This window comes from Scyliorhinus torazame, chromosome 3 (genome assembly GCF_047496885.1).
Source record: "Scyliorhinus torazame isolate Kashiwa2021f chromosome 3, sScyTor2.1, whole genome shotgun sequence".
Taxonomy (NCBI): domain Eukaryota; kingdom Metazoa; phylum Chordata; class Chondrichthyes; order Carcharhiniformes; family Scyliorhinidae; genus Scyliorhinus; species Scyliorhinus torazame.
In genome coordinates this window covers 100,920,686-100,933,465 of record NC_092709.1, presented here as the reverse complement: position 1 = coordinate 100,933,465, position 12,780 = coordinate 100,920,686, and the positions used below count along the sequence as shown (strand labels likewise).

Below are 12,780 nucleotides of genomic sequence, written 5' to 3'. Positions count from 1 at the left end.
AACTGTGCTAACCATTGTGCTACCATGCCCCCATGTGAAGCTCTTGAAGAAATGAAGGTTCAAAGTATTAATGGCCAATTAGCTAATTTGATTGAAATCTCTGACTTGCATGCAATAATTAATGTTCTAAATATATATCTCTTATCGCTATCCTTAAGTAATGCAGGAGATTGTATTCCCTGTGAAATATAGCCATTGTAGTTTATAGTAAATACACGGCATAAACACAGAACAATTGCAGGCTTTCAAAAGTTTCTTGTCCTGTTTGTTTGTTTCAGTGGTGACACTTTCCTTTCGGAGTCAGAAGGTTGTGGGTTCAAACCTCCGTTCAGAATGGGGAGGGAGTGGCATAGTGGTATTATCGCCGGACTAGTAATCCAGAGACCCAGGGTCATGCTCTGGGGATCTGGGTTTGGATCCCACCTGGCAGATGTTGAAATTTGAATTCAATAAAAATTTGGAATTAAAAGTCAAATTATGACATTTGTCGTAAAAACCCATCTGGTTTGCTAATGTCCTTTAGGCAAGGAAATCTGCCATCCTTACCTGGTCTGGCTTACATGTGACTCCAGATCCATAGCAATGAGGTTGACTACTTACATGCCCTCGGCGATGGGCAAAAAGTGCTGGCCCAGCCAGTGATGCCCACATCCCATAAACAAATTTTTAAAAACTGAATTTCTAATCTAGGCTGATCCTTTACTGAAGATCCTCACCATTTTCTTTTTTGATTTCCTGTTGGTAGGATCTTGGTGTACACCAGTTGGTTTCTTCCTTTCCCCTCAAAACACCAGTCACTGCATGTCAGCGGTATTTCATTGGCTGTGAAGCACTTTTTGCCCACCCCCGAGGGCATGTGAAGCACTTTGAGACGTTTTGAAGATGTTACGGAAAGGTAAGTTTGTTCTTTCTGTTTTCTATCTATCAAAAGTGATCTAAACTCGTCTAAATGGATCATTTCAAGAATAAAATCTGAATTATGAGGTGAATAAGTGTTTTGAACATTAGAACAAGAATTGACATATTGAAGAAACACTCATGAGCAACGGTGGAGAAAGGTGAGAGCAGTTACTTATTCACTGGAAAAACAAGGTTAATCAGGCACTTGGATATATCTCGTGGGAATTCAGTTGTGATTCAAAACAAGTTGCATGGATCATGGGGTAAGGTGACTTTGTAATATTGGGGGTAATTTAGATCATCAGCTGTGGTGTATTGTACATCACTCTGAAGCTTACAGAGCACCATTTATCTAATTGGAGAACCTGAACAGTCCTCCAGGCATTGGCCCGAACTTTGAAGGAGCGACAATTATCGTTGGATTGTCATTGCACTCAAAACCCCCTGATTTCACACTGGTCTTCATTTCTTCTGAGACCTTCTGATTCTGGATTTTCCAGAAATGCAGAGTGCTCCATCGAGTAGAGTAGCGTCTGGTAGTGGGGGTGAGGAGGGAGATGGACACAGCCCCTTTCTACAGCACCAGCTACTGCATAGTAAGTTTAAATGTCCAGTTTGAATGGAATGGGGTAGTGGATGAGTGGGTGGGTAAGTGGGTAGGGTGGCTGAGGTGATAATCAGGTCAGGGATGTTGTTGGGTTGGATTGGTGAGGGCAGGCGGGTCAAGTTATTGGAGTTTCAGTTGTGTAGTTGCCCTGATGTTCAGCTGGGACTTTCCTTGAAACACACTAAGTGCATTAATGAGTGTGAAAAAATGGTGTTCCATCCATTGGCTGCAATGGTGGGTTTTTGCACCATATTGTCTGCTTCAATCTGCATTAATTGTTCATCCTCAGTGAACATGCGGTTTCGTGAGGTCAGCGCTCCATACCTCTGGCCACCATATTTAAATGATGCCCCTGCACAGTGTTCACGCACTCTGCAGCCTAAGACAGTTCCAGTGAAGATATGGCTTCCAAAGGCAGAAAGCATGCTGCAGAAATCTCATGACGCCTCACTGGTGCACCCGTTGGATGCAGGCAAAGCCCATCACAGTGGTCTCTACCCTGCTCTGGCTGCAGGACTTCCACTGAGGTAACTAATCCAGCTTGGAGATGGTCTCAGAGGTGGTCAGTGCAAACACCCTGCAGACGAGGTTAGCCATCCAGTGCGGGAAGAGCTTGAAGGATTTCCTCCATTCCGCCAGGATACATCACCTATCTCATCGCTCTTGACTCACACTCGCAAGCCAACCATTTAGTCACAATGATCTCATTCGCTGCCTCCTCAAGGGACATCACCACTCATTCTCACACACCCTCACATCCCCATCTGGCTTCTTCTTCTCTGGCGTTTGCATCCTAATCAAGTCCATAGCTTTACTTTCCACCCAGGCATTCTTATGATTTGCCCTCCGGTGTCTTGCTCACCCTCTCTCTATCTGTTTTCGTGCAAGATAAGCTGGCTCACAGGAAGAAGCTGAGTTCCCAGACTGGGAGTGGAGTGTCCAATATCAAGGTTCTCCGAAACTTTGAGAACAGAGACATTGAGCTGCCCATGGAGGACGTAGACTGTGCCTGCAATAACGGTGAGGTTGGCAGCGCACATCCACTTGAGGATCCTTTGCTACAACATCCATCAGACAACCATATTGTGAGCGGTTTCTCCTGTTTTACAGCCCCAGCATGCACTAATTGTCTCTCCTTTCTTTCGTAGGCGAGCTGCAGAGGGCACCCATGAGCCAAGCCCTCAACTCCAGCCCCACGACAACACCTCAGACGTGGAACATGAGGACAGCATCTTATTGAAGATCCCTCACAGTGCTCACCCACACCCTTCACCAACGCAGAGACGCACACCTAGAGTAACCTCAGGGTCGCAATCTGGTGAGCACAATGCACCATCTGGTCCACACCAGGCAACGGGAGAGTCATCTGACGTCGACGGCACTCTGAGGACTGCTGGAGACCACAATTCTGCTGAGTCCATGGATGAGCCTCAACTTGTCCTAAATCAGTTGCTGGAGCTGCAGTGACCATCAAAAGAACATCAGGAAGCGATATCAGCTACATTCTTCAGATTGCAACACATGATGGAGGAGTCTGTCTGCCTTCAGTTTGAGGTGATAGCACTGGCATGCTAAAGTACCGAGGTCAACACAAGTAAGATGGCGGCTGCCATTGGGACCTTGGTCCAGGACATCAGTCCTGCACTGTTGCAGGAGCTGTGCTCCATCACTATAGCCATTGCTGGCCCCCATCAGTGACAATGTAAGAGGGCTGCGGGCACCTCTATCTCACTCCAGTGGTACCTTCCCCTCGAGGAGTAAGCCAGGAGCCCTCGGGCACCCATAGGGAGGAGGGCCAGCAGCTGGACACCCCAGGACTACCCACCCAGGTGACTCCAGGAGTGTCCAGCCGATGCCAATCCCCTCTTCATGTGATCTCAGCATCTCCAGCTCCACAGCAGGACACTCAAAGCTGACCTGCCCGGTCTCAGCCCTCCAGAGGATGTCTACCGCAGTCATCACAGTCAACAGGGCTTAGCAGTCAGCAGGCTGCCTCCACCTCTGCTGTGGATGTTGGAAGAAGTAGCGGCAGGGTAGGGAAAATGAAAAAGATGTAGTTGCACAAGGTTTGCATAGGTGTTAACCATATAATGTTCGCAAATGTAAATAGACCCTCAATCATTTCATATCTCTGCTTGTCTATGCCTACTCCTTATGATGAGCTGTGTTAATGTCAATCACATGTGATACATTAGTTTCTGCACCCACCTGTGTCAATTGTCTGTACCTTGGGTCTCTCTGTGAAGTGTACTACATCTGACCACAGTGAATGCCCCTTTTCAACATGATTTCCCCATATCAGAGGGGCCTACACCTTCATGTTAAGTGTCCTTGAGGAACAAAGCTCGTGTGAGTGGCCCCGTTTCAACATGATTCCCCAAATAGAGAAACCTACAGCTTCATGCTAAGTGTCCTTGTGGAACAAAGCTCGTTCCAATGGCTGAGCCTGTCACGTTTATCCTTGCCTCTGTATGATTGAGGCAATTGTCTGTATTCTTGCAAGGTGAAGGTGTGTTGTTTAAGGAGAAATGTGATCATGCAGTGAGAAGGCTCGTGTGCTGTCCAGCTCCATCTGCCCACTGTCCCTCAGCAGGGTTTTGACGCTAAGAGCCTATACTCGGAGCTTGTGTGCGCTGCCCGCAGCCAAACAGGTTTCCGACATTCCCAGTGTCAATCTGCTGAATTCAGCAGAAAGTGGGAGCATCTTGTCACCTCAAGGTGAGGAGGCAATGCCACATTTGTGTGCAGGTGCTGAGACACCGAACCTTAAGCGTCTCTCACCCTGTAGTTGTGACTATTGTGGGAGAAGGTTCTTATCACTAAGTTGATAAACTGCACTGTGCGTCCCATCGCTGTGACACTCCAAGAGATTTCTGATCCTAATTCCAAATGGTGATTCTGGAGGCCAAAACATAGCATTGAATCATGATCTGGAGTCACGCCATTGCTTCAGACAATGTGGAGGGAAGCAATGGAATTGGAGTGATTGTGATGTAGAAGAACAGGTAATGGCGCCTGACCTTGAGGACTTCATTTTGTCTGGTCATCTTGGACTTTGCAAGGTACCAGGGCTGGCCTTGAGGAAACATTGGTTGTGTGTGAGAGGAGATGCATCTCCAGATCAGGCAGCCAAGTGCCTGCCCTCGTCAGGAGCTCCGCCTTCATTGTAGGATTAGGATAAATGCAGCTCAGGATCCCAAACTTAGACTGCTGGATGTCAGTGTTTCAAGGCATGTCCCGCAGCCAACTGAGTCACCTCTAAGCACAGCCACTGAAGTGGTATTTCACCAGTTTACTTGTCCCAAATGTCATGTTTCTTTTTCACCATTGATGTAACACGTTGTGCAATACTGCTTTGGTTCCGATGGATCTCCTTGAGCTTTGCTAGATTGAAGACGAGCAGCCACTAAATCACTGGGGATGAGAACGTGCCCCGTGTCTTATAAGCTGCTGTTGTGACTGGGATGCTGGATGCACGTGTGAAAAGGCTACACTTTCTGATGCCTTATGCCAGGACGTCTTCCTCCTGATAGCACCTCTTCTCCGGACAGACACGTTCTCCTGAAACTTATTCTTCCCTCATAGCATCAGGGCAATGTGAGCAAACTGTGCAATGATGCGGTGCCATCTGGAAGCTCCTGGGTGAGGTTAGATAAGTAGCAATGTCGGTGGTCATACTGACCCATGACGGAGGAGAGTTGCTCAGGAGCACCCTCGGTGCCTCTCCTCATACAGGAATATGCTGGAAATGAGGGCCCCACAAGCATGCTTGCCTCTTCTGGCCCATGCAGTGGCCTCTTTGCTTGCAGCCTTGGCTTCCACCCCTATCTCACCATTTGCCAAGTCCTCCCCGCTTTGCCAAGCTATGTAGTGCACGGTGATGTAAGGGATCTGAGACCTACCTGGGCTCTTGCTTACTTGATCTCTGTCAACGTTGACAAAATTGTGAGCCTCTGCAAAAATGGCTTCAGTGACGTTCTGGATGAATTTGTGGGAGTGGATACTGGGAGGATCCAGGAGGTGTCCACACTGGAGCCCTGGAAGGAGTCACTACTGTGGAGGTTGAGTGCGGCGGTTACTTTCAAGTCCCCGTGGACCAAATCCTGCAGAATGTGGCAAACGTGAGTGACCAGATCCCTTGAAATGTGGAGGCATCTGTGACGTTGGTTTGCACTCATCTGCAGATATCATGAGCAACGTCTATGCATCCTGGGCCTAGCGAGGCACCTACGAATGATGGTTCTCTGAGGATCATACTTTGTGTCCGAAGAAGGGCCTTCTGCCCTTTGGTCTCGAGGATTCTGCGCACTTTAGCGAGCCAGGTGCCTCCTTTGCATTCTTCTCATTCTTCTCTCACGCAGGCAGCAACCATACCTGACGCCACCTCCCTGATGGTCTCCTCACTGCATTGTCAATGAGAAAGAGACAAGAGGCAAAAGAGACAAGAGGCAACATTTTGTTTCCGAAGGTCCATTTTCTGTCAAGGAATCATCGGTGATTTTGAGCTCAAGATTTTTTTATGCATGTTGGAGAGTACTGGTCACAGTGCAGGGTGTGCATGAGCATTCACCACGACCCAGAACCCTACTCCCCTACACACGTACAACCACCACACCCCGTTTCTCTCTTCTCAACGCCCCCCCCCCCCCCCCCCCCCCCACCCACACACACACACACACACACACACACACACACACAGCCCACATGACTGACTGCCGACAGCTTCGATCATGTGACTGGATGTTCCCCTGTCAGCCAAGGTGCTAGGATCATCATTACCTGCACTCCAAGACCATGCCAATTGGACTAAACATGAGGATGAGTGTTCAGTGATTACATGAGATTAATTTAGGGGGACCGGAAACTTCCCTTCTGCGAGTGGTGCAGGATCACATTGCTCCACCCCCTACCCCAGTCATGTGTCTCAGTGTAAACTTTTCTGCTCGTTGCCCTGCAGCCCCTTCCCTCTGTCCTGTCTGGCCCCTTCCCCAGTGGAGCCCTTGCTCTGTAGCACAGTAAAAGCCAACCCCACCTGAACCCAGGTATGGCAGCCAGGTTAAACCTGCCTGTGAGACTCTCCTGAAATCGATGCAGTGCAGTTTGCGAAGCTTGGCCCCGATCCCTGTACACAATGCGAGGTATGTGAACTAACCTCGGAGTCAGGGGTGAAGTGCAGGCCAACAGTTGAGTGTTGATTAAATCCTGTTGTGAAACACGCCATCTAATTTCAATCCGATGTGGGCTCTCAATCCATCGTGGAGGGATGATTCCAGTGAGCAGGTATCATAATGCTGATTTATGCGAATGACATGTGTAATGTTCGGCAACGGGAAACGCAGCCCATCATTGACCGTTGCAGTGCACAATCTCTTCCTCATTTTACATTGTTTTGGGCCTTTCCACAAAATTTGATCCTTGTGCCCATCATACCACCTGTTGTGGTCGGGAGCAGAAAATCCCGGCCCAGGTTTTGAGCTGTCTAACATTTCCTCGTAGTGATCCAGATAAGTACATCAGAACTCCCCAAAGTCTCCAGCTCTAATTCCAAAATGGAGACGTTCCCAAAGGGTCCCAGAAGCAAGGAAATTGCCCACCGGAACTTGAAACCTCCCGGGTAATTCCCACGAGAGGTCTGCGCACCAGGACTTCCACAGTATCCTTTTTTAAAAAAATATATTTTATTCAAGATTTTTTGGCGAAACATAACAGTACACCGTTTTTCTTTTTAACACCAATAAAGCAATATAAATAACAGTGGCCAGTTTTAAACAAATAAATAAAAAATAATGTATAAACAAAAACTAAATGGTAACTGCCTTATCAAAAATAATTACTCTCCAAATATACAATCCAACAGTCCAATATACATTGCCTAAAACAAATGCCTATACAAATACAATGACATCCCTGAGAGCCCGCCCGGGTCCTCCCCCCCGGTTGCTGCTGTTGTCTTTCTTTCTCTTCCATTCCCTCTATCGTTCTGTGAGGTAGTTGACGAACGGTTGCCACTGCCTGGTGAACCCTTGAGCCGAACCCCTTAATACGAACTTGATCCGATCTAGCTTTATAAACCCTGCCATGTCATTTATCCAGGTCTCCACGCCCGGGGGTTTGGCTTCCTTCCACATAAGCAATATCCTTCGCCGGGCTACTATGGACGCAAAGGCCAAAACATCAGCCTCTCTCGCCTTCTGCACTCCCGGCTCTTCTGCGACCCCGAATATAGCCAACCCCCAGCCTGGCTCGACCCGGACCCCCACCACCTTCGACAGCACCTTCGCCACCCCCACCCAGAACCCCTGTAGTGCCGGACATGACCAGAACATGTGGGTGTGATTCGCTGGGCTTCTTGAGCATCTCCCACACCTATCCTCTACCCCGAAAAATTTACTGAGCCGTGCTCCAGTCATATGCGCCCTGTGTAACACCTTAAATTGAATCAGGCTTAGCCTGGCACACGAGGATGACAAATTTACCCTACGTAGGGCATCAGCCCATAGCCCCTCTTCGATCTCTTCCCCCAACTCTTCCTCCCATTTCCCTTTCAGCTCATCTATCATGATCTCCCCCTTGTCCCTCATTTCCCTATATATATCCAACACCCTACCATCCCCCACCCATGTCTCTGAGATCACTCTATCTTGCACCTCCTGCGTTGGAAGCTGCGAGAATTCCCTCACCTGTTGCCTCGCAAACGCCCTCAGTTGCATATACCTAAACGCATTCCCTTGGGGCAACCCATACTTTTCCGTCAGTGCTCCCATACTTGCAAACGTCCCATCTACGAACAGATCTCTCAGTTGTACTACCCCAGCTCTTTGCCATACTCCAAATCCCCCATCCATTCTCCCCGGAACAAACCTATGGTTATTTCTTATCGGGGACCGCACCGAGGCTCCCGTCCTTCCCCTATGCCGTCTCCACTGCCCCCAAATTTTTAGTGTTGCCACCACCACTGGGCTTGTGGTGTATTTCTTCGGTGAGAACGGCAACGGTGCCGTCACCATTGCTTGTAGGCTGGTCCTCTTGCAGGACGCCCTCTCCAATCTCTTCCACGCCGCTCCCTCCCCTTCTCCCATCCACTTACACACCATTGAGATATTGGCGGCCCAGTAATAATAGTTTAGGCTCGGTAGTGCCAGCCCCCCCCCCCTATCTCTACTACGCTGCAAGAACCCCCTCCTCACACTCCGGGTCTTCCCGGCCCACACAAAACTCATAATACTTTTCTCAATTCTCTTAAAAAAAGCCTTCGTGACCATCACCGAGAGGCACTGAAACACAAAGAGGAATCTCGGGAGAACCACCATTTTAACCATCTGCACCCTACCTGCCAGTGACAGGGACACCATGTCCCATCTCTTGAAATCCTCCTCCATCTGTTCCACCAATCGTGTTAAATTAAGCCGGTGTAAGGTTCCCCAATTCTTGGCTATCTGAATCCCTAGGTACCGGAAATCTCTTGTTACCTTCCTCAGCGGTAAATCCTCTATTTCCCTGCTCTGCTCCCCCGGATGCACCACAAACAACTCACTTTTCCCCATATTCAATTTGTACCCCGAAAAATCCCCAAACTCCCCAAGTATCCGCATTGTCTCTGGCATCCCCTCCACCGGGTCCGCAACATACAACAGCAAATCATCCGCATACAAAGATACCCGGTGTTCTTCTCCTCCCCTAAACACTCCCCTCTACTTCCTGGAACCCCTCAGTGCTATGGCCAGGGGCTCAATCGCCAATGCAAACAGTAACGGAGACAGGGGACACCCCTGCCTCGTCCCTCTGTGAAGCCGGAAATAATCAGACCTCCGTCCATTCGTAACCACACTCGCCATCGGGACCCTATACAGCAACTGTACCCATCCGATATACCCATCTCCAAAGCCAAATCTCCTCAGCACCTCCCACAGATAATCCCACTCCACTCTGTCGAATGCTTTCTCGGCATCCATCGCCACCACTACCTCCGCTTCCCCCTCTGGCGGGGGCATCATCATTACCCCTAGCAACCTCCGTATGTTCGTGTTCAGTTGTCTCCCCTTCACAAACCCAGTTTGGTCCTCATGAACCACCCCCGGGACACAGTCCTCTATCCTCGTCGCCATCACCTTGGCCAGAATCTTAGCATCCACGTCTAAAAGGGAAATGGGCCTATAGGACCCGCATTGCAGCGGGTCTTTTTCCTTCTTTAAAATGAGCGATATCGTTGCCTCTGACATAGTCGGGGGCAGCTGCCCCCTTTCCCTAGCCTCATTAAAGGTTCTCATCAAAAGCAGGGCCAGCAAGTCCATATACTTCCTATAAAATTCCACCGGGAATCCATCTGGTCCCGGGCCTTCCCCGCCTGCATGCTCCCAATCCCTTTCACTACCTCCTCCATCTCAATCTGTGCTCCCAGTCCAGCCCTTTCCTGTTCCTCCACCTTAGGGAATTCCAGCTGATCCAGAAAGCACATCATTCTCTCCTTCCCTTCCGGGGGCTGAGCTTTATATAATCTTTCGTAGAATGCCTTGAACACCCCATTCACTCTCTCCGCTCCCCACTCCATCTCTCCCTCCTCATCTCTCACTCCCCCTATCTCCCTCGCTGCTCCCCTCTTCCTCAGTTGGTGGGCCAACAACCGGCTTGCCTTCTCTCCGTGTTCGTACTGTACACCCTGTGCCCTCCTCCATTGTGCCTCTGCATTATCCGTAGTCATCAGGTCAAATTCTGCATGTAGCCTTTGTCTTTCCCTGTACAGTCCCTCCTCTGGTGCCTCCGCATATTGTCTGTCCACCCTCAAAAGTTCTTTGAGCAACCGCTCCCTTTCCCTACCCTCCTGCTTTCCTTTATGTGCCCTGATAGATATCAGCTCCCCTCTAACCACTGCCTTCAACGCCTCCCAGACCACTCCCACCTGAACCTCCCCATTGTCATTAAGCTCCAAGTACCTTTCAATACACCCCCTCACCCTTAAACATACCCCCTCATCCGCCAATAATCCCATGTCCATTCTCCAGGGTGGGTGCTGTTCTTTTTCCTCTCCTATCTCCATGTCCACCCAATATGGAGCGTGGTCCGAGATAGCTATGGCCGTGTACTCCGTCCCCGTCACCTTCGGGATCAATGCCCTTCCCAAAACAAAAAAGTCTATCCGTGAATATACTTTATGAACATAGGAGAAAAACGAGAACTCCTTACTCCTAGGCCTGCTAAATCTCCAGGGATCTACTTCTCCCATCTGCTCCATAAAGTCCTTGAGCACCCTAGCTGCAGCCGGCCTCCTCCCGCTCCTAGACCTCGACCTGTCCAGCCCTGGGTCCAGCACCGTATTAAAGTCTCCCCCATTACCAACTTTCCCGCCTCTAGGTCCGGGATACGTCCCAACATACGCCTCATAAAATTTGCATCATCCCAGTTCGGGGCATATACGTTCACTAGAACCACCGCCTCCCCTTGCAATCTACCACTCACCATCACGTATCTACCCCCACTATCCGCCACTATGGTCTTTGCCTCAAACAGTACCCGTTTCCCCACTAATATAGCCACCCCCCTGTTCTTTGCATCTAAACCCGAATGAAACACCTGCCCCACCCATCCTTTGCGTAGTCTGACCTGGTCTATCAGTTTCAAATGCGTCTCCTGCAACATAACCACATCTGCCTTTAATTTCTTTAGGTATGTGAGTACCCGTGCCCTTTTCATCGGCCCATTCAGCCCTCTCACATTCCACGTGATCAGCCGGGTTGGGGGGCTCTTTACCCCCCTCCCTTGTCGACTAGTCATCCCCTTTTTTAGTCCAGCTCCTCACCCGGTTCCCACGTACCCGCATATCCCCCCGACGGCGCCCTCCCGCCTCGACCACCCCACCCCGTACCAGCTCCCCCTTCTCCCCAGCAGCAGCAACCCAGTTAAACCCCCCCCCCCCCCCGCTAGATCCCTTTCTAGCGTAGTTGCACCCCCCATGTTGCTCCCAGAAGTCAGCAAACTCTGGCTGACCTCGGCTTCCCCCCGTGACCTCGGCCCCCACTGTGCAAGGCCCCCTCCTTCCTGCTTCCCTGTTCCCGCCATGATTACCATAGCGCGGGAACAAAGCCCGTGTTTCCCACTTGGCCCCGCCCCAAATGACCGGCGCCCACAGTTCCTCATCCTCCCTCCCCCCTCCCCCCAACATGGGGAAGAGAGAAAAGTTACAGGGTCGCAAGATTAACAACTTGAAAAATCATCCCCTCCCCCTTTTTCCCCCTTCACCCCACGTAATCACCCCACCACTTTGTCCCAAACGTTCTTTTTCTTGCCCGCCTATTCCAGCTTCTCGTCCACAATAAATGTCCACTCCTCTTCTGCCGTCTCAAAGTAGTGGTGCTTCCCTAGGTGTGTGACCCACAATCTTGCCGGCTGCAACATTCCGAATTTGACCTTCCTTTTGTGAAGCACCGCCTTAGCCCGATTAAAACTTGCCCTCCTTCTCGCCACCTCCGCACTCCAATCTTGATATACGCGGATCACCGCGTTCTCCCACCTACTGCTCCGAGTTTTCTTCGCCCATCTAAGGACCATCTCTCTGTCATTATAGCGGAGAAATCTCACCACTATGGCTCGAGGTATTTCTCCAGCCCTCGGTCTTCGCACCATAACTCGATAAGCCCCCTCCACCTCCAACGGGGCCTCCAATCCCATTAACGAGTGCAGCATCGTGCTCACATATGCCCCGACGTCCGCCCCTTCTGCGCCTTCGGGAAGACCAAGAATCCTTAAATTCTTCCTCCTCGCATTATTCTCCAGCACCTCCAGCCTTTCCACACACCTTCTGTGTTGTGCCTCGTGCATCTCTGTCTTCACCACCAGGCCCTGTATTTCGTCTTCATTTTCAGCGGCCTTTGCCTTCACGACCCGCTCTTGGGTCTTTTGCTCCTCCTTTAGCCCTTCAATCGCCTGTAATATCGGGGCCAGCAGCTCCTTCTTCATCTCCTTTTTCAGTTCTTCCACACAGCGCCGCAGGAACTCTTGTTGGTCAGGGCCCCATACTAAGCGGCCACCTTCTGACGCTATCTTGCTTTGTGCTTGCCTTCCTTGCCGCTGCTCTAGAGGATCCTCCGCAATCCGGCCGCTTTCCTCTCCTTTTTCCATCCGTATCCTGGGGGGATTCCCTTCTGGTTTACCGCACAGTGTTTTTAGCCGTTAAAATTGCCGTTGGGGCTCCTATTAAGAGCCCAAAAGTCCGTTCCACCGGGAGCTGCCGAAACGTGCGACTTAGCTGGTCATCGCCGCACCCGGAAGTCCGACTTCCA

At 50.3% G+C, this 12,780-nt stretch overlaps 1 protein-coding gene across 7 annotated transcripts in view; it reads left to right on the top strand.

Moving 5' to 3' along the window:
- The window catches only part of fhip1aa (FHF complex subunit HOOK interacting protein 1Aa), a 263,629-nt gene that overhangs the window by 52,250 nt on the left and 198,599 nt on the right, over nucleotides 1-12,780 (top strand). For 4 of the 7 annotated variants that reach the window (XM_072496070.1, XM_072496068.1, XM_072496066.1 and 1 more), the window contains one exon: nucleotides 746-895. The exons of the other annotated variants lie outside the window; for them this stretch is intronic. The gene's annotated coding sequence lies outside the window, so the exon portion shown is untranslated. The remainder of the gene's footprint in view (nucleotides 1-745; nucleotides 896-12,780) is intronic. 7 annotated transcript variants of the gene reach the window in all.